The sequence below is a fragment of the Gavia stellata genome, chromosome 16 (assembly GCF_030936135.1).
Source record: "Gavia stellata isolate bGavSte3 chromosome 16, bGavSte3.hap2, whole genome shotgun sequence".
Classification (NCBI taxonomy): domain Eukaryota; kingdom Metazoa; phylum Chordata; class Aves; order Gaviiformes; family Gaviidae; genus Gavia; species Gavia stellata.
In genome coordinates, this window is record NC_082609.1 from 15,889,458 (window position 1) to 15,912,916 (window position 23,459).

Sequence of the window (23,459 nt, forward strand, 5' to 3'; positions counted from 1 at the left end):
TGACTGTCTATTGGAAGTCACAGTTCTATGCAATAATAGGTAGCTTATAAATTATAGTTAGCTGTATTGGAACCACATAATAATCCAACAGTGATAGGCAGCTGTAGTTTGGGCGTGTTTTATAGTGCAGGTACTGCACTCTGACTTTATAACTAGGAATGTTGGAAATAATATTTCAGATGCACTTGAATTTAGGCATATTTCAGACGCCAAATCTCAGCATTGAATGCTGTGAATATACTGCAGGATGAAAGTCTTGATTTCCTGAATATCCCTAGATTTTTGTTCCATTTCTAAACTTCAAGCTTTAAACAAATAGCTACTTCTTAGTATTACGAACCTAGAATCTTGTGTGTGTGTGTGAAATATCCAGTGTTAAATAAGTAGTGAGAAACATAACCTGACTTAATCACTTGTTATGCTATTCCCTTTGTATTTCAGCATGGAGAAAATTTTTATTTCTGTAGCAGTAGAAATTACTATTTGATTTCAAAAACCTGATTGTATTAGGTGCTGTATACACACAGAATAAATATTTTAAATACAGAAGAAATTAATCTATAGACAGACAACAGATTTTACTATTACTATGTTTAATACCATGGACATTTTTGGAGTTGCATGGCTTTAGAGATACGTGTCATGAAATGGTTTTACTCTCTCAGATTCTCAGTCTTTAGGTAATGAGCAAGCTTATACACCTCAGACTCAGAGGCTTTAAATACACAGGAATATTTTATATTGCTAAGGTAATTGAAACAACTTACTGTTGCCTCTTGATTAAAAATAAAATAATAATTCTGTGATATCAGAAATTGTTTTCTAATAGCTATTTTCTCACCAACTAGTCATTTGTAGAAGTTGATTTTCTGTGTAAAAGCAGGAGTGGGGACTGAAGGTTGGAAAGGAAAATGGGTTTTAAAGAAAAACGATGGTATTCTAGCCAACTGCATCATGCATGACAAGGGCATGATAGCGCATCATGACAGAGAGTTAGAGAAAAGTGGAGTAATTTAGTGTAATCATATGTTTAGAGAAACATAATAAGTAAAAGGACTAATGAATTCAGGTAATACGGGTTTGTCTCCTGTGCTTGTCAGGGTCCTGTAACTGAGTAAGCGTCATTTTGCTATGTAATGATAATAATACATCTTCTCCTTTATGCTTTGTGTCTTAACTATTTTAAACTACATGCTCATCAGGTCAAAAGCTAATGCATATTGTGTGTGTGAACAGTAACCTAATACAATGAGAGTATTTATCTTAGTTGCTTAAATAGCTCCAATGCCATATACTCTTAATCATTGCTGGTGACTTTTGGCACTTGTAGCGTAACCACCACATAATAACAGCCATAGAATTTGGTGTATCTATAACCTAAATATGTCTTCTGTATATCTGCTATCTGTCTGAGATGAGTAGTGTGCTTTCCTTGTAAGAAGTTTTGCTTAAAGTATACTATCATTTGAGCACCATATTTGCGTTCATGTTATTTAGGTATCATCTAAAAACTTTTCATAAAAACTGGTGGGGAGGGTGCTGTTCTCAGTAACATTGAGTCGTATTGTTGAGAAAATCTCTTCCTATTCCAACCTCTCAGTAGAAAAATCACTAAGTCTAACAGTGAAAACGGAGCATTTTCAAAAATTCTCTTTAAAATGTGGATTAAATACTGGAAAACTCAACCTGTCACCTAAACGAGCCTGTATAGCATATTCCTTTAAAACGTAAAGGTTACTTTAGAGCTTGGAGGATGAGCAGAAGATCCAGTTAAGTAAGTGGTTTCTCTCAAAAAAAATTCGTCTCTCAAAAGCTTCTTCAGAACAGTACTAATACTTTCTATCTGGCAAGAAATATAATGAACAACCAAGCCATATTTTAATTTTTCTCCTATAAACCTGAACAAAACAAAGGAAGTGTAGTCAAATAGAACTGAATTTTTTTAACTTTCTTCTTCTTCTGTTAGTGCATTCTCAGAATGTTTGGGAGGACACAAACATATTTCATTTGCAGTTTCATTGAATCTGTTTTCACTTTTTTGCCAATTCAATATGGATGTTAGAATTTTTTAACGTCAGCTTTTCTCTCGGTTTTTAACTCTCCCTTTCTTTCCGACTGTGCTCACTTATTTTATATATATCACTTCACACTCATAGTTTTGGCCTTCTCCAGTGGGAAAAAATAGGCTAGTAAGACTGATGTTTGCTTTCCGAAACTTGTTTTTCTTTAAGGTCTGTTTTCCTAAGGAGGGAAAAGAAGGGAAATGTAGAATGCAGAACGGGAAAAGTTAGGATCTTACTACTACTACGTAACAAAATGCTTGGCAGGGATGGGGGAAAATCCAGATTCCATTTTTCTGAAAAAAGAAAGTTGTCACCAAATCTCTATTTCAGAAAAAAAATCAATTGTTTCTTTCTTAGAAGAGAACACTTAATAGTAGGAATTGTTTGTCTCCGTGATCCCAGTGTGTAAGTAGTGGTTGGATTCATGTTTTGATTGTTTTAGAGTGAAAACTCAGCTCTTAAATGCAGAAATATAAATTCAATTTTAAAGCAAGTCCATTATGATTCTGCAGTGCAACCTCCAGGGTAACATAGGCCACAGCTAGTAGTTCATGTTGGATGGAATTAATCTTTGCACTGTTAATGTCTTTTTATCTTTATTATGTTATCTTTATTATGTCTATCACTCACATTGAATATATTTGGCAATGTAAATGCTAAAACTTAAACCAGGATTCTACTTCTCCAAATATATTGATATATACATAGATTAATTACTGTCACTAAGAAATTATTTTTCAGTGTTTTCAAGTTCAAGAAGAAATAGCTTTTCAGATTAAGTGGAAAACATATAAAATACAAGACTTGCTGTGATACCCTTTGCCCTTTACGTCAAGTCTTCCCTCGTTTAATCAGAAAAGATCTTACTAAACGTGCATGCTAAGTATCACCTCTGCAAAAACAGTGGAAGCAGTAACTGGAAAAACTCCTCCTTGTTCCTACTTCCCATGCCTGTTCCTGTTATCTGTTGACCTTTCCTCAGTTCTTTGTCTCCATATCATTTCTCTGGTGTTTTTCTGCAAAGATGCCAGCAGAGATTTTGATTTCCATTCCAAACTGGAGGAAACCAGCAGAGGAAGGTAGAGGAAAGCCATCTTTGTGAAGCTCTTTGAGGATTACAGTAGGGACCAGTGTAGCATTAGCAGCAGCATATATGTGGCATTCTCCTGCTTGCCCTTCACAGGCCCTAGACTGATGAACAAAGTTTTTGATTACAGTCAGCACATCTATCTTCCTTAAGTATTAGTTGTTGAAACAGAATGTAGTGTAGAACTTCTGCAGCTTCACTGGAGTACAGCACCCTGGTATCATATGGAATTACATAAACTTAGAAGATTTTGTAGTAGTTTCTTATAAAAAGTCTCTGTCTTTTGCCTGTGAACAATCCACAGATTTGTTGTACTCCTGCACGGGTGTTCACTCACACTACTGGGCATTATCTATGAAATGCAGATGAACTGTCTTTCAGTGTAGTTTATCCAGAATGGTTGTCAGCAGAACTAAGTGCTCTGAAAAGTTAAAACCAAACTAATACTGAGAACTTGGTGACTTAACAGACGTTTACATGCAGTTGTGTACAGAATGCTTCCAATAAAGAGTAGACTTCAAGCGAACACTTTTACAGCAAGTTTCAGACATTTTGATTAGTCAATGCTGTCGGCAATTTCTTAGTCTTGCTAACAAGATTTGCAGCAGAGAATACTATCTCATTAAGATGTTCTCTCTACCATTCCTCTCCAGTAGCACCTGATCCGGTACCTGTGCTATCATCGGAAGCAAAGGAAGAAGACATATGTCATTTCAGACACACAAGGTAGCAGGCCAGATCATGGGGGAATAGTAAGCCACCTTACCCATCTTCCTAAATAGCTCATCACCTTTGGGTAGGCCTGTCCGCATGGCCATTTCACAATCCCAGAAGTTCTATTTCGTACTTATTTAATGCCAGCTTTCTCCCCGCCCCCCTTGGCTGTATTCCCTCTAATCAGCTTGCTCCAATGTACACATCATTTCTCTAGACAATGTATTACCTCCTTTAGGCTGACTTACATTCTTTCTGATTGCAGTTCTATTTCACGCAGTGTGTTACTGTTCCTTACCATCTATAATACATTGTAACCATAGATACCATGCACAATTCAAACATGAATCTTCAAGGCTCCACACTTTCTCTTGTAAATATTTTGATGAAAAGAGTGATTATATTTCAGATCAAGGCTTCAACAGAATATTAGTTAAAAACATTGATTAAGAGAATTAAAACTACATGCTCAGCAGTGTGTATACTTAAGAGTACAGGATGAAATTGAATCTGAGACTCACAACTGCTGCATGTCAGCATGAAGTGCTACTGAAAGGTACTTTATTTTTGTATTAGTGATCTCTCAAGGCCTGATCCAAAGTCAGTTACAATGAAGGTAAGATTTTTCCATTGATTTTAATGTGCCTTGGAACATAGATCTCTCATAGTTTTAATTAATAGCTTCAAAATTGTGGTTTATGTAATTTATAAAGTGCTCAGGATGAATATAAATGGGAAGTATTTTATTCTTCGTTCCAGACTTAGGCAGCATTCACGTCCACTACTTTGAGGGTATTGAACTGCAGAAGTAGTTGAACTGTTTTGTCTTTTTTTTTGGAGGGGGGGGAATCCCATGCTTATTATGAGAGTATTTTTGATTTAATATTGTCCTTAGCCTCATTAGGGAAATCTTCTATAAGGATTCTTTAAAAGCAGAAGTTCTGTCTCTGTGTATGGCTGTTAAAATCATTATACATTTTTAGGAGGAAATAAATTTAGGAGAAAAGAAATGCATAATGCAGCACCCTTTTATCAAGGGCATATACCACGCACCAGATGGAAAACAAACTGTGTTTACAACATTACCACTATCGCCACTGACACTACTAGATCTACAATATGTTATAGCAGCAGCGCCATTAACCTTGCTAGTTCTGTTGGAGTTGCCTGGTAGTTTGCCCAATCTGTGTTTGTTGTCAGCAAATGGATCGAATTAGGAGATTTTCATTCTGTTTATTGGCCTTTTCCCTCCTTCCTCAATTTAGGCCATAGTTCATTCAAAATTGTTCTACTATGGCTCTGTAAAACACTGCAAATAGGTATCTCTGGATCTGTCTGCTACTACATATGTAAATTATACTGTCTTGCCTCAGAGGTGAAACTTCAGGAGGACAGTTGATAGCAAATGTGCTGTGAAAACCGGAATTCTTACCTAGTTGATTGCCGTGGTATGTAACATGACCTCCCTAAGCTGTTGACCTTTACCCGCATTAGGACACACTGCTGTCTCTCACGGCAGGCTTGCCCACAGGGTTTTTCACTTTTCAAATACGAGCAATCTTCACCACTCTTACTTATTTATTTAACATAGTCGTACTTAATTGTTTGACGTTTTGGGGAGCAGGTAGGGATGTTTGTTTTTTAAACGAGTGAACTAGAAGAGTGATTCTGTTGCCCTTCCCTCGATGCCTTCACTCCAGGCTAGAGAAAAGATGCTTAGTTTCTAACCTATGGCCTGTCTTGGTGGAGGTACTTCACACCATAATTCCATTATTAGTTCAATTCAGCAGGAACCACAGCAGTCCAATATGTCACTAGACTTTGTTCCCAACCTGCGGTTGTGCTACAGAAATTCACACACAGCCACATGACAACCCTAGTCTGTGAACTGATCCAGCCCAAATGTAACTGTTCTCTGCTGTGGGGATTTTCAGCTAGATATATTTCCCACCTCACCATCTGACTGCAAGAGCACTTCTACCACAAGGGAGAAACAGAACCAAGTGCCTTTGGGTGAGGAGAAGAGCAGAGTCACTCCTCTCCCTAATGGTGCTTGCCAGTCTGAACTGATTGTGGACTGAGATGTTACATTAGCTAGAAAATTTGAATGCCTTAGGAAGCCATTTTCAATTAGAATATTACTTGGAATGAGGTGATGTCCTCCATATACCTACTGGAAGACACCTAAGTCATTTCTTGGCATACTTTATTTTTTTTTTTTTTCTTTTTTTCTCCCTTGGCAGTTCAGTTTATTAACATTATAAAGGAAACAAAGCTGTAGGGGTAGGAAAATTATTTCACACTGAGATAGAAGTAATCTGATACTGTCTTTGTGCAACCTCCCTTCCACTTCTTCCTGTTGTGTGAGTAGCGCTGATCCGGCAGTTGTGATTTAGATCAACACTACTTGCCACAGCAAGCTGAATAACCTCCTGACCTTCAGTTCTATTGTGATACACAGGTTTCATTTTCTCTGAGCTAAAAGCAGCTTACACTGAAGGGAAAATAAGGCCTGCTTCTCAGTTTAGACAAGATTCAAGACATTGCATCAGCAATCAGGCAGACCGAAATGGTAGGGGTTTTCTCTACTGTATAAAACAGGCAAACATAACAGTTGTTTTGTTGGTACCCTTACATTCACCTACATCTTGCACAGGAAAAAAAATTTAGATTGCTGTACGAGGAATAATGAAGGAAAAATAAAAATTTAAGCATTTCAAATTTTCTGCATGCATAGTTGCAATATCCCCACTCTGCTTAAAGCATGTATCAACGTATTGTGGTCTACCTAAGGACAGCCAGAGTAACACATATGATTCTGAAAATTTACCCTCAATTTATTCTTTCAAATTTAAATAACATATAAAACAGTTTGAAATTTCAACAGTCATAATAGCAACGATAGGAGTTATTTTCTCTATCCATGAGTACTATTTTTTTGCATCTTAACGCAATGCTTATCTTGCCCTGGATCTGGAATTTTGTTGTATAGGCTAAAGCCATTTGGTAAAAGTTCTTTCGGCTTCAGACTGGTTTATTTTAGTTTGAGTATGCCTTGGCGGAGCAGCTCGATGCTTTCAGATGAGGTATGATCTCATCACTCTGGGGAAAAAAGTCCATAATAACCATCACTGTTATTTGGAGCAGGAAGGTAATAAACGTAAATGAGGATATGTTGATTTATGAAATCATCAGTTTATCGTTGTAGTTGCAGTTAGTTAAGTTACCAGGATTGGTACTACCAAGAGATAAGTTGTGACTATATGCTTCCCTGGTTTTAGCAAGGGACAGCATTTAGGATATAGCTTATTCCAGTAGGAACTGATGCATAGTTTATGGGCATATGTAAAGGCAGTTTGAGAGCTCTCCTCTACCTCTTATTTCGCAGATGGCATGATGTCTTAGACTGCGGTACACGGACCACTAAGCTGAATCGTATGAATCTAAACTTTCTTTGTAATGCCTGTAGGCCACACATTCTTTCTGTAATGTATCTGTATACACAAGTGAGCAAAAGGAACGTTTATACTTGGTCAGGTTTAGTCCATGGGTGCCCTACTAGCAGCATAGTACTGTACCGAGAAAGTTAGAACAGCTTCTGCAGCTTGTATTTGAGATAAAACTCAGGGTCACTACTGAAATCATTCCAGTGTTGGCTTTCTGGCATTTGCGTGACAGACTTCTAAAGAGTGCAGTATGTTGGGAGAAAACCTGTCCCTCTGTTTCCGTACTAAATTAATCATTAAACTGTGTATTCCTAATGAAGGAAGGTCTATAGTTTCCCAAGTAAAGGTGACTGCCTGAGTTTGATCTGCTCTTGAGAATAAGACAAAGTCCCTAGCAGTTTTTTTTTTTTTCTAGTCTGTCTTAAATAAAATGTTTGATAACAGCAACCAATTTTATGTGTACCTTTCTTCCTCATGGATATTATTAGAATTATTACAGTAAGTATGCATTTTTAACATGTTAGTATTACACACCTTCATCTTCCATATTTTCTTATTTAATATGAGAAATAATTTTTCTGCCCAAATTAGGTATTATTCCTTCTTAATAAATCATAACTATTTACAAAAATTTGGTTTGACCTGAAAATATTATGCATAGGCACAGTGTATCTGCTGTTCATGAGATTTCTTTTGTATTTACTGCTGGAGTTGTCCTCTATTCAGAACTGTCAAAGTGGGTGAAGCCAAACAGTTGTGGAAGCCTCCATGTGAACTGTCATATTTACCTTCAACGGACTGCAGTACCAGGCTGAAATCTGGGATCTCCTGTCACAGCAAAGTTGAAATAGTGCTCTTCTGGGTACCCGATAATAGAAGAGGTCACTTTTAAGAACAGCTTACCTTATAATAAATTGTTTACGAGAAGCACTGGTGAGCCATCATTCATTCAAGCCTGTTATAGACAGTTCTTTGTCTCTAACAAGACAACAGGGAAGCCCAAATTGATAGCTGAGTCCTACCGATACCACTTGTGTGTTCATTCCTTCATGTACTTTGCCTGCAGTGTATTTGAAAGATAAAATAGTGCTTAGGTTGATGAGGAGTGGATAGGAAGAAATTTTTTTTTTTTAACCATTTGGACATAATGAGAAATAAGATATCTTAAAGTAGAATCTATTTGTTTCTCTTTTTCACTGACAGTTCTGACATGATATTCTTTTAGAGGCTTTATTATGAGCACAGTTTTATGTATAATGCATGTAGGCAGGTATGTAAAGGAGCAACAGAAGGGAGAGAATAAAAAAAGAGAGGGAAACTAACAGCCGCAGAGCAGATACCAAGCTTCTGTGAAAGCATCAGTCAGGATAGGAAATGAGAATCTTCCCTAACAAGGAAAAGAGCTGAACAAGAGTACTCTTGGACAAATAGTGATCCTGTTTGCTCCATGCAGTTTAGTATTGTATCTTTGCAAGTCTCCTGGCCTTCCAGTCATGCATTAGAATAGTAAGTTTCCATGCAGAGTATTTGGTTTTACTCAGATGTTGTTGCAATTATGCGGGCATAGATCCAGAATAATGCAAAAGGACAACAGTGTATTGACTTCATTGTTGTCCTCTCCTGGATTGCCAGCATGAGTAGAAGTTGCAATATTAAATAAGCAGACAGGATAATGCATTACGCAGAAAACTATTGGTCACCTAGTAACTGCAGCCATTTTACTGTACCATGCACTGAGACCTCGCCCTTGTTCTTTACGCTTTTATAACTTCTTGATTCTGTTATTGGAATTCTGTCTTTATAGACATGCCTCTGAAATCTATTCACTTCTTAGGAGCCTCTACGATAAAGAATAAATTAGACCTGTTCTTCAAAAGATTCATTGGCTCCCAGAGTGTTATGTATACTATTGCTTTACAGTTAGGGGTGGTTTGGGCCTCAGGGACACTAATTTCTGCCAGGTTTGTTACAACTTGTTATTTGGTATCTTTACCAGTGATCTGAGTCTTTTAATTGCTTATCAAGGTTGCAGTTGGCAGGAGTGAATAGCAACAGGGGTGAATAAAGACATGGACACAAAACTGCAGTGTGACTTGGTTAACTCAGCCAAATGTACAATATTTCCTTCCAGGGAAAATGAGTGTAGGTCACAATTACTGAGTAAGGGAATGTGTGGTGGAACTGGTTGAGTGAAAATATGTGGAGAGATCAGAAGATAGCAAAGGAAACAACATAATGGTGGACTACAGTATATGTTGATGCTGTGTGGGGGTCCCTAGAATACAGGTGCACAAAAGTTGATACCTGCTGAATGTAAACGTGCTATAATAATGCATGTAAGAATGAATCCGACCCATGGGTGATGCAAGACCAGAAAATGTGCATAAAACCAGGTACGGATAGGAGTAGGAAGAAAGCATTGCATGTCCTTAAAATAGCATTAAAACTGTTGCTGTCATATATTGTTTCCAACTTTTATGTTTTCTTCAACGAAAATTAAAAAAAAGTAAAAAGAGTTGAAAAATAACTTGAAGTCTGAATACATGCTTTTTATGAGTAGAAAGGAAAGAGAAAATACTGTGTTACAGTGAGAAAATATGTGTTCATGTCTTCTGGAAAGCATACAATTTTCAGGAAATTTAAACAAATTTATTTACCTTGTCATTATATTGCTGCACAAGGGATGTTGAGAAAGGCTACATTAGTAGCTTCTGTAGCTGATGGCATTCATGAACAGTGAGAGTTAATTTTGGAGGGACAGGAAAGAAAACCAAAAGCCTGAACACAGGGGAGAGCGAGAGAAGGAAAAAGGGAAAACTCCAGTGACTAGCTGGGAAGAGGAATAAGAGCAACCCCAGACAAGTGTCCTTGTTTGGGTGTTCTCTCCAGTGCAGCAGGTGGTGATGATGTATACGGCAATGACTTCCATCATGCTTTATCCCTACTAACGTATACTTTTCATCAGGACCTGCTCAAACTCCATTGTTTGTGCCTATTTGTGATGATATTTGCGTTGACTGGAATTTGCTTAATCGAGTGTGTTGTATGCTGACTGGTTTACAAGCTTCCGTGCATATATAGTATTCGATACTACTTATCAGATGAATTATAGTTAATACACTTACGATGTTATCTACTATCTAGTCACTAAGTTTTGTGTTTTCTCTAATACAAATTAAAACCTACAAAGTTAGGGGTAAGGAAAGGAGAGAAGGGGTGATTCTCATACCACGGTTGCTGCTTTCCACAAGGACAATAAACCAAGATGGAATAACATCCCCAATAATACTGGGGTGTGCAAGTGGAAGGGTATAAGAATAACAGCATGAAAACAACAGTATGAGAACAGCAAGCACAAAACTCTGCCATGCAGGCTTTGGAAAAACACAGGAACTAGGTACAAGCTTTAATATAGCTGTCAGAAAAGGCGCGTTAGAGAGATTTCAGATGGCTGACCCTTAGCATTGGAAAGGCTAAGACATCTAAAGCACCATGCACCCTGACCGCTGTTCTGAAGGACCAATGTGTTGTGACCAGCATACAAGGGGAAGAATGTTGCAATCTGGTCTGCCTTCCAGGATGGCCCCCCATTCAGTGTTCTACCCCTGCCTAAAGCAGGGGTGGGGGATCAGTTGGGTGTGCTAAAACTAATTTTCTAATCTCCATGCTGCTATTATGTGACAGTATAGCCATATGGATATCGAGACTAACACTACAACAGGTATCAATAAAATCACTGCTGGAAGTAAGGCTAAATATCAGTGAAGAGGCTGATGATGACCATCCACTGAAGGTGTCATACGAGTTGGAGCTTAATGTTTCTTGTAGCCTTTTTTTCTTTTCCCCCAAAGTAACCTTCCTGTTAGAGTTGATGTATGGCATCAGTTACAGACCTTGCAAATAAAGTGCTGTGCATATAAGCCTTTCTCAACATCCTCTGTGCAACAGAATGCGTATTATTTAACTATTTCAGACAATTTAACTATTTCAGACAATAGCAATTGTGGAATTCAAGTCCTTCCTTGCCATTGTATCACAGTAAGGCATGTCATGTAGTTCTATAGCAATCTGGCTTCTTCCCTAGGATGGCCAGGCAAGCACAAAAGAGATACGCAAGAGTTTTATCATTGGTAAGCTCGCTCCGCCGAGCTGACTTTCTCCCAACTGCTTTTCTTTCTCCTTTGGAAAAGGAAGAGTCTGATACTGTGTGGCGCTAAAAGCTGCTGAGAAAAGAAAGTTAAGAGACAAGGTGAAGCTCTATTGTTCTTTAAGAGCTGAATGATGAGAACTGGAGCCCCTTGGGATAGTTTGTAATATGTAGAAAGATGGGACAGCAATAAAGTGTGCCTCTTATGGATTTTTGTTCATTCTTCTGTGGAATTTTTTATGGGTCCCTTTCCTGGTTTAGCACTATTAGTTGCTCCGAGTTTGAAGGAGCAAGCCTGATGTCTTTGCCTTTGATAAAGAACCCCCCTGTGGGATAAATCCAAAGGGAATCAAAACCTTTAACTAAAACTATGAAATCAGCACCTTTTCAGTACAGCTTGGAGTGAGAGTTCTTGTATTGGATGAAGATCAAGGCAGGCAGAGGAAATCTGGCCAGCTCAACTTTATAGGATGAAGGATTTTCCTTGCAAATCGGAAAATTATTTCTTCATGGGAAGTCCTACATATCCTAACTAGACATATGTGAGCTTTCTATGTAATTTAAAGCCTATCCTTAGATTTTATAGGCTGTAATTCTTTTGTCTTTTGAAATTAGATTCTTTTCACATTTTAAAAAATTAAAAGAAACTAGAATAATCTGTATCCTCTTCTTTTTGGAAGATATGAGTACACATCTCTCTCACTGAAGTCCCTAATAATCATGGATCTTCATAAACCATAGATCAAAGGTATTTTAAAAAGTAAATTCTATAGGGCTGTCTCATTTCTGTTGAATTGTGCTGTTCTGCAGCTGAAATTCTATAGAAGTTTCTGCAAGACATTAACTTACTGAAGTATAGAGCCTCACACAGAGGAACCTAACTTGTTACTAGTGGCTCTAGGCACTTCCTTAAAAGAAATAATATTAACTAAAATGGATAAATATCTGGATTCTTTCTTATGATTGTTTTGATGTAAAAAAAGTTCAATCTTAAAATTTATATGGAAATAAGTATTTAGTCTCGCTAAATTACAACTAGAGGTACAGCTATACTTACAGGACATGGCTAATGATGGCCATGGCTTTTCATAACATCTCTTTGGTAGGCTTTAGAATGACCTTGTCAAAGTTAAAAGCTCATAACATTCATATTTTGTTTTTATGGCATTATGATTCTGCATAACAGTGCTAAAAACAAAAACACAGTATAATTATACTGTCAATCAAGCTGCCAGAAAAGGCATTTTCCACCAGCTTTGCACCTACAAAACAGTAAATACCATTAATTCAGCACTCAGGATAGAAGTAAGCAATCCATGAGCTCAGTGTGTGGGGTCGCTTAAAGCATGTGCTTTAAGCGACCCCACACACTGAGCTCTGGTTGCTTACTTCTATCCTGAGTGTGAAAATGGTCATTTGTTCTTGTATTGCTGTGCATGCACCTAATAAAAATATCAAGCTGTCAACAGAGCTATGAACAGGTGTACAGTGTATGTTGTAATGATGTTTTATTCATTTGAATTTCCAGCCCATTTAGTCTCATCCAACGAACAACAAAAATATTTTCTTCATTACCTCCAGTTAATGTAAATGTCAAATGTTTGAATGTATTATCACATGGGTAATTCAGTACATTGGTTGATTTGTGGAGTATTTGCATTAAAGTGACAATTAAAACAAAAAAACAAATAATCCAGACCACATGTTCTTATCTGTTGTCATGCTGTTAGAGAGATGTTGAACTTGTTTCTGTGAGATCTCCTTTTGACTCTGGTAAACAAGTTTCTTAAAGCCTTTGAGTTTACCATCTAGTCTTTTAAAAATTTTAGTAATTGTTTTGTATTGATTTTTAAACAAGTTTTATTAGTGGTCCATTGTCTGTTCTGTTACTATATATAACATGTAAAAATTTAGTTGACAGACACTAATCTCTCATAATGAGTCTGTTCAGAGGGCAGAAGACTGCTTTATAGATATATAAAAAATAATGTGTTCCGGTAGGATAGAGACAATAAAATAATTATCAGATGTTTATCTTTCAATAGCTCTTTCTCCTTTAACTTTTCTTGTGCTTATTTGTGACAGTCTGTGCTGACTGCTCAGTTATAATGTGGAAGTGAATACTTCTCACCTATTTCTTAGTGCTCTCTTTACAGCTTAATTAAACATTTTTATAGTAAGTGGGACTGAAACTCTTAAAAAGCAGAAAACATTTCAAAGGCCTGAAATATAGGTCATAAAAGCCAATGACGCCTAAAATTGGGCTGCTTAATCTCAGCTGAAAAATTGGAATAGAAATTACTTCTATGGATGCAAATACACTGTAGTTGTCACTCAAAGTAATGAACAAACTATTCCTTTGTTTGTTTGTTTGTTTTGGTTTATCATATGGTACACATTGCTTTTGGTCCTGCTGCAGCGTCATGCTGGAGATAGTGGGCCATATGTCCCACTGCAGCACTGTGGCGGGCATTAGCTCAGGTCCAAGGAGCAGTATAGGTGTGTCAGCTGACGTTGTGCCTGGATGAGTAGGACTCTGCTGCTTTCAGGAGAACGCTGCTAGGATGTTCTGCAGGTATCTAGGAGAGCACGCTTCGAACACTAGAAACAACAAAAAATTATTGCAGTCACATACTAATTACTTAGCACTTCTAAAACTCTTGTTATTTGGTTCAATTGGTAGATCACTTGGTTAGATCCTTATCAAGATTTGGGAGCTATTTTCCTTATATCTTGTTCAGATTTTTTTTCTCTGTTTGAGAGTTAAATTTTATGTGCACTTTATAAATGCAGATAATAATTTCAGATGGCCCTTTCTCACTGTATATAGCACACAGAGACAATATGAAGCAAAAATAACTCTGTAACCCACACAAACTACCTCTTGTCATCACACACTCTGCATGGAAGGAATCATGTGGTGGGGTCATTACACATTTTCCTCCAAGTTTTGCATATGATCAAAATGTGCTGTCTTTGATTTGTTGAGTTTGTTGTTGTTAATACTCATGTAAGTTTCCACGGAAAGTAATTAAGGGTTGGCGAAGAACTACAGAAATATCCAATTGTATTTCCCATCTTTCCCTCCTTCCCTCCACTTGTAAGACCTAAACACTGGTGGTGTTTCACAAAAAAGAAATTGCCCTCCATGCTGCTTAACTGTGTGTTTAGTAGAATTGATGCCTGTGCGTAAGCACAGCATATTAAAATCGTGATGGGCAATTTCATCTATTTCTGTTTCGTGAAGAATAGACCCGGATAGGAATTTAGTTAAGAGAATGTGAGACACCTGATTTTGGAACAGGACAGTGCCTATGGGAAAGGCATGACTTTGCTATTGTGTACTCATATATTTATGCCCGTGCAACATGCTGAGATTCTATACCTTTTTAGAGTGGTGAAGCTTACAGAGCTGCGAGTAGAATATGCTGCTTGTAATCTTCTCCCTTACAAATAAACCAGAATTACTTACTTATTATTTTACAGTCACTGGAATTACAAGGTTTTGCAAAAAGTGTCAGCCGCTTACTATCTACTTTTTTTCTGGTGATCCTCCTCTACTTCTGGGCCACATACTCTGCTTATGAGATTATCATATTAGAGTTTTAGAAATGACGGAATTTTACACTCCCCCAGCATCATGGGAGAAAAATAATTAGGGAAGATGAGAGAGTTCCAAGAAAACTGGATGTTCTAGAGTGCAGCAGATGTTGCAAGAGCACCTGGACTGCAGTTAATTTAGCTCGTAACAGATGAAATTAAATGGAAAGTTGGGGCATAAATTCTAGGTTTTGGATTCAGAAGATGGTAGAAGTGGGTTAGTACTTCTGATTTAAAAGATTAAATAAAACTGAAATACTAGATGTGGAGAAATTGTGATAGGAATGTAGATAGGAAAATGCTTAGACTTTTTGCATACTTCGTGTATGAGTTACCTGAGTGCTGCAAGAAATAGTAAAAGGTTAATGTTGCTCATTTCTAAAGAAGCTCCCCATCTCTGTGATCTGACTTTAAAGCCTACAGTGGTTCAAATAACACTTTTGAATTTTTAGAGGTTAGTTTGATTTGTTTGGTTACCTTTGCATCATCACAAACATTCAGAGAACCAAATAATGATCCAGCAAGGTATAAAGTAGTTGGCAGTATTAACAAAAGTAACAGAGGAGGGACCTGAACGGGAGTGGGGGGAGTCTTCCTAAGAAGAGCATGCTTAAAGTTACTCCATTTCTCTAGCTGAGGTCAGAGGGAACTGTCTTGTGTGGTAAAGCTTTAATTCTTCATGATCATACAGAAAATTTAATCCCACTCTGGTTAAAAATGCCAGCTTCATGCAATTGCAGAGGCAAACATTCAGCTTATGAATTTGTAGAATAAATACAAGAATAAAATATTACAAAATGTATTCATGCAGGCTAACAGATTTTTAGAATAAGTTCGTAGTAAAACTGTTGATAAGAGCTGAAACTTACTGTGTAAAATCTGCAAATTAAGAAATGGGTTCAAGGTGTGAGAAGATCAGGCAATCTATTGTGTAACTTATAAACCAGTCCTCATCAAAAGATAGCATTATACAATCCTACACAGCCTCATTATGTGTGTAATATATGGAAGACAGTACACTCCAGTTGAAAGGGAAAGAAATTTAGATGCAGTAGGTAAAATCAGAGGTAGCATAAACTGGAAATAATAAATGCATAGGTACATGTGAGCAAAGCTTTGTGGGACAACGTATTTTAAGTTACAGAGAAGATGCTTTCTCTAACGGCTTCCTCTAATTTTATGTCATGGTAAATTAAAAGTATAATGAATCTTAATTTTGTATCTGCAGAATATTCTGATTTACAACGGAGGGAAGGAGGACAGAACAAAAACCCCAGCCCTTTCCTTAATTCTTCAGGATCTTTTCTTTTTCTTGGCAGTTTCACTTAATTGGTTTCACTTTCACTTGGTTTCACTCAAGTCTTGCCTTCCAACAAGTATAACACAGAAAGTCACTCCTTTATCGGGCAGTGCCACAGTCTCTATGCATGCCCTCGCTGCTGAGAAGGTGGGGGCATAAATACATGAGAACCTAGTGCCCTGCTCCCCTTTCCTGTCACCATATCTTGAGGTGCTTTATGGAATAAGAGTTATTTTATGACAGGAAAAGCAAAAATGCTTCCATTTCATGGTTGTTTTGAGTCACTCTTCTTATGTTCTATCCTTTTTATCAACGCTCTTTTATGACGGCATCCTGGCAGTTGTTCTGCTTTGGGTCAGGCAAGCATCTCTAGAGACTACAGTTCAAGTGTGCCCAAAAAAGGAAAAAAATGGGTCTTTCTAATACGAGTTAAAACCTTTTTTTTTTTTCATTTTCCCTAACTTAATATAAACTTTAAATCCAGGATGTTACATGATTCAACAGTGTATTTCTGCAGCTCTGTACTCTATAGCAAGTCCAGCTAGCAATCTATTCAGTAACCCCTGCAAATTAAAACTGCTTTAGGGGTGTGATGTGTCCCAGTGGCCACCCCATCAGATGAGAGCAGTCAGGAAGCAATAAGCCTCTACCATTCAGGGTCAATGATTTATGACCCTAGAAATAACGTAAAGGATAAGTGAAATCTGCCTTTCTAGATATCATAATAATTAAATGGACATTTTGCTTAATGTCAGTAGGTTCACATCCGATATCTGCAACACCTTACAGGAGATGTAAGACCAGATTTACAGATGGACGATCATCAGCCTCTCAGGTTTGGAGCTTGTTTTTCTAAAGCAGAATTTCCTTTTTCAATTTGTGAACTTAGGCAGCACGCAGGCACACATGGTTATGTACATATACCTAGATAAGATTGATAGGTTTGCACTTCTGTGCTTGTAAAAAACCTGTAACCACTGTTCTGTTTATAAAGCTGATAAAAGTAAAAAGGTTTGCAACATATAACAGTGGTGAGTTATGGGAAGTTCACCTATTGCACTGTGTGCATGCTCGCATCTAAAAAAACCTTCACACATTAGCAGAGCCAACAGTGTTTAGGTTCATCTGGTTTTTGGTGCTTTGGGAAGACTACAAATGAAGAGTTAATTGAACAACAACAAAATACATATCAAAACAATCCCACAACCCATTTTTCGATAATTGTTTCTTCTCTTAAGAGAACATTACCTCTCTCACAGATGGTCGGAGTGATGCATTTGGGGAAATCAGCCAAACTTGGCTTTCTTCCTGGTCTCTCTGCTTAGTAACTGCAGCATTTAACCCCAGAAGTATTATTTAACTTTGCTCCAGATACCATTTTAATCAACAATACCAGGCTTCACAGTTGGAAAACTCCTTGTAAGGTCTCTGAACACAATTTTTTTTGAGTGTTTTGGACTTACGGAAACAAACTCTGCCAAAGTAAAGTTTGCTTACTTTCAAATCACTTGAAAAGGGATTCCTGAAATATGACTTGTAGAAAGGTTAATGAATCACGTAAATGTTGTATTACTAGGAAATGATCTTCCAACAATGAAATCAGTGATGTGAAGGAAAAAAGATTTACTCCCACCTCATACATAGGAAGGAAGATACATTAAACAGTTGAAACACTCATGTGGAAGCTGGGTGATCTGACTGTTAGGCTGAGTTCCTTCTCTGAGACTAAAATCGGTGTTGTAGTACCTTATGCTTATAATAGTATTTTCGTATCAAGTGGCTTTGGTGTAAACTTGAAGGTGCAGAGATGGTGAGGTGCTCAAGCACTAATAGGGAGGGATTGTACAAGGATAGCTTAATACTTCATACACATCTGTGTGGTTGCAATGGGGAAATGGAAGTTGTACGTGATTCAGGGCACCTGTTCCTCTCTGCTCTCAGGTAGAGTGTTCCTCTTCAGTCAGAAGCATCCCAGTGGTCGGGGTGGGGGGGCAGGTAGAGAGAAGGGAGACATCCGTCTTGTCCACAGCAAGTTGCGAGTCAGGCAGAATAAAGGAGCTTGACATCTAACCTAGGCTTTTCACTCTCTTTTTAACATTTGTGAAGGCTCAGAGCTTCCGTGAAGGTTGTACAGATACCATTTTCAGAATAATATGAAACTGCAACTGAAATGACGACGTTTGGTGATGACGACTTATTCAGTAGAAGCTGAGCTCTTGTAAGATGCATAGAAAATCATCCTGTCATTACTCTTGGAAAGAGCTTCTATGATATTTCAGATGACCTGTAGTTTTATTTTTTTACCACAGTGCTGTTCTGTACCTTGAAGGCAGTTTCGTCAGAAATAAGTTTGTTCTTTTTCCAGTCACTGCTTTTGTGGAGGTTATTCCCTTTCTCACTGTTTCCAGGTGAGCTGGGCTTCCGTGCTGCAGGATGCTTTGGTTTTGGCTCCAAGCCCAGCATCTCAGCACATTCCTCTTAATGGAGTTGAGTTTTTCTGCCTTTGCCTGCTTTTCTCTTTGCCGTTTCTCTTTTAGTCCAAGCAAAATTTTATTTGTATGATAAGCATGAGCAGGCCAGTCCTCCTCGTGCACAGCTAGAAATTTAATTTACTTCCAACTCTGTGTTGCTTCCCCTCCGTGGAGCTGAGATTAAGCTAGTTCCGATACTGTCACACTGCAGCATAGGCAGGAGTAGGGAGCCTAGAAAAGCAGAAAATATTTTAGCAATAATTGAGCCAGAATTTATTTTTTTAAAGGATAATTTTCTTCACATAAAACTATATTTACTTTTTGGAAAAGGTAAATATAGAATTTTTTTTTTTTTAAGGTGCTAAAAAATCAGCTGTTTAAAAAATCTTTTGCCAAGAAAAGGAATTTAAAAAAAAACCCAACCATGTTACCTAGCTCCTAATATTCAGTTCACTGCTAGGTGCAGTTAGGGCTACTTGTATTAACTCTTCAAGTGTCTTCAACACACCCATCATTTTCCCAGAAAATGAAAAATTCTATTTCCTTGCAGAACTGGGTTCCTTTCTGAACACTTCAAACTGTGGACGGGTCTCCTTTACCAGAATAGGTTGAAGCAACCTTTCCCACATGCCGCATGTTATCACTCTCTGACGGTTGACAGCAGAGCTTTTTTTGTTTGTGCTCCTTAATCTATTTGAGTACAAAGATCTGGTTTAGTGAAAGTGAGCTCTTTTTGAACTGCTTAAAATAACCTGTGTTTTACAGCGTAAAAGAGGTTATGGAACACACAGGCGAGCAGTTCTTTGGCAAATATGAGGGAGTGTTACTCTGGAGTGGCAAGGCAAGCGTGTGTCCCACTGGAAAAGCTGCTTGCGTGGCTGCTCATCTGTTAACACCTCCGCTGGCAATTATCCAGTAGTTACTGAGTGAAGAGACTGTTTGTTTATTTAGAAAGCAAAGAGAGTGCTATGAAAAGGATCTTAGGTATAACTGTCCAGTAGCTGAAGCAACTAAATATAGTTAGATACGCTATAAAGGAAGTTTGTGCAGAATGCAAATGTAAATATTGGTAAGGCAACCAAATGTTGAAAAGAAATAGACTATTTTAACGGATTAAAAATAAATGCCTCACTATAGAGATAATCCTTAAAAGTTAAGTTTCATAGTTTAGTTGATTTCAGAGTAGCTGTAATATATTAATGCAGGAAAGTTTGTGATTTGTTCATAATGAACAATTATGTTTGCTTCTAATTTTGAGATCTCTATTAAAAAAAGAGAACAAAGAAACAAAACTATTCTATCAAGAAATTACTTTTATTCAATTCTAATTATAATAATAATGGTGTTTAATGCCAACTTCCTACAGGCCGATATGATTTAGTCATTACCTATTTAGAGTACTTGCTCAGCTGTCCATTTATTGTTTTATGTTAAGCACAAATGGTGTATGTTTGAACAAGAAAGATTACTTCTATTCTTTTGCATGTGGATGTCATTCCATACAGAGCTCTAAATCCCACTGAGATGTTAAGAGTTTAGTCCAAAACAGTAATGTGCTGGAGTGTAAGTATTGTTAAGTAGTCAAATGGAACTCTGCCCTCTTAAAAGGAGAATTGTGTGTCCCTGTGTCCTATCATAGGGCCTGTTAGGACTTAAAGCCCCAAGAGTTGGGAGAGAGCTTTCTGAATGGCTGTGGGTAATTTTTTTTCTAAGTAAATTACCGAGTTACTGGGAGTAGCTCCTGTCAACCTCTTAAGCCCCTGCAGCAGAGGGGATTGTGAAGTGGTAACTAGCAGTTGGTAATACTAATAGCATTCCTAAACTTGGAATCAGAACGATGTGTCCAATCGGTGTCTCTCTGTGTTTTAGTGACTATTTAGCGACTATTAGGTAATTTCTTTGAGAGATGGCCAGGAATGGGTAGATGGCCAGGAATGAGAGATCCAGCTTTGTTGATCTGTGCATAGAAACATGGAGCTTCATTCATCTGTGCTGTCATAGGAGTTTTTTGTGTTGTCTCTCTTACCTCTTCCCCACATGTAGCTCTCTTACTTTGCCTCTGTATCACTCAGACTCTTAGAGGTTCTACTTCTACTGGGCCTGGGTAATATTTCAGGCTCCTGCTGTGAGCAATAGCTTCTTCTAGTTCCAGTCTCTAGCGCTTTTAAAAGACAAGAAATAACTCCCTTTTTTTACTGGGATAAGCTGGAAAAATTAGGACCTACATAATCAGAAACAATTTCATTTGGCTAAAAGTTTTAAACCAGAACTCATTGAGCTTAACAAACCTGAAGGAAGGCAGCTCTGTAAGAATTTTTTGTTTGATGTGGTTTTTTGCTCTTAGTGAAATGACTGACTTAAATGGTTTCACTACATCATATTGGCTTGTTACTTTAAAAGGATTTTAGAAGTTTGTTCGTGCCCTCTGGTAGCTTTATTGTGGAAAACACATTTTGTTTGCCAGAGAAAAAAATAAGCTATTTAACAGTAAGGTGTATTCAGCTTCTTTTCAATTAAATATCTTCTTCATTTTCAAATGAGGGACAGTTGAGCTGTCTTACACCGAAACCATATTTTTTCAAAGAATAGGTCTGCTATAAGCAGGAGTTTACCATGACCCGATTTTTCTTCTGTGTACTCCAGATGCTGGAATTATGGACAGACTGCATATGGATGAACAGTTTCTGAAATACAGACTTCTCTGGGGAAACAAATGACCCTAAGGACAAAGTTGCCTTAGGTTTACTGCGCGGTGGTAGCAGACAGATCAGAGACTGAAGTACCATGTTCCATAGGACCTAGCTGGAAGTGGAAGAAATGTGTACAGGAGTTATTAGGAACATGGCTGGGGACTTCTTTTAAACTTTTTGACTTCTTTCCAATGAGCTGCAGAAAGTGATTTTAGGCTTAGTTTGAGTTGCATCTGTGAGCCTTGCATCCTGTGACATAACTGTTCTTTTAGAGCTTTCTCTACTCTGCCTATCGTCACCCGGGAAAGGGACCAAAAGACAAGTTTCAGAAACCAGGGAAGTTCTTACATTCTCTCAAGGTTGAATGTGGAGAAGAAAAAAAGCAAAATGTGCAATTCCCTTGCCTTTTTGCCGCATTTTCTTTTTTACAAAAATAATAGAAAATTAGAAATTTAACTCTCTAGAAGCTGCATAGCAAAGCAATTTGGCCTGAATATAATAACAAATAAAGTATGGAAAAATCCCTTTTTTGTTAACACAGATTTTAATTACTGAGAAGAGGTCTGCTTCAGAGACAGACTATTATTTCCAGGTCTGTACCCAGCCAAGAGTTTTAATTGCTCTAGAAAGAATCAAGAATTTGGGATGATTTGTCAGGACTAAAGAGGGGGAAAAAGAAATGGCAGGGGAAATAATCAGAAAGCAGTTTTTTGTCAGATAAGGAAATACAATTAATCCGTTTGTCAGGTAGCATACATATACTACTCTTCAGGGCATTAAATAGTTGTTCCTATATTAAAAATATTTTCTTGTATAAATTTTGAGTAAAAGGAACATATATTTTTGCCCCTTTGGTTATATTTCTAATTCTTTTACTGACACAGTTTATTCAGCTGTAGTTTTACATGTGTATTCTGGAGTGTGTTCACTTTTTAAATTTCTGTTCTGCCTTCATTATGTTTCTTTTTCCAGCTACCATAGTTATGTATTTTTCTTCACAGTCACTTAATCTTTTTCTGCTGGTCCCATTTTTACCTCTGTACATCTCTCCCCGTTTGTCTTGCTCTGTTTTTCCTTCTTTCCAATCATTTCATTGACTTTCATTTTGTTTGCTAGCAAGTGTATATGGATTGGTTTTGCTAATATATGTGCTTAGCTTTTTGGGGTTTTATCACCATGACATTCACATCAATCTCATGATAGTTTTAATTTCTTTTAACTCTAATTGCAAGGGTTTGAAAATTTTCCTAAAGTCATTGCTTGCTTAATTATTTCAAGAAGATTATTTGAGCAGTTTCTGAAGTTAGTTAAAAAACTGAATGGACAATAAGAAAACTTTTGTCATTTCTTAGTAAATATCTACTTTGTGGGCTATTTATGCCAGATTTTTGCAGATTTGCTGCCACTAGTAACATTAATCTACTATGTCATGTAACATACGTTGTTTACTATTTCATGTCTTAGAAAAAAAATGTCATGCAGTTATATTTTCTTCAGTAGCTGTCAGAAAATAGTATCTGAAATGAGTATGTAAGCAGTCCTTGTTGGGAAGGCTGTAGCTGAATACTGGAGTGGTCAACATGTCTTAGAGGTTTAGGTTGTAGTTTTCTCAATTAATTGCTGCTCAGCTTTTAAAGCATAGCACAGCTCTAATACAAAATAAAGATTAGTGTGATGTGAAGTGATTTTTACACAGTACTGCTTAATCTCTTGTTAGTTTTGATTTTTTTTTTTATTTTGTTTTTAAACGTGATGGTTACCATTTTCAATCATTGTAGGTGCTTGATACCTTGCTATTGAGGTGCATATTTAATTTGGAAAGTGGGAGTTGCCTGCTCCCTCTTTTAGAAGAGGAGTTGCCTGCTCCCTCTTTTAGAAAAGAATGGAAAACTTTGTTTGTAAACATAAGCCATGCTCTTCTGCATCTGTGTTAAATATGTT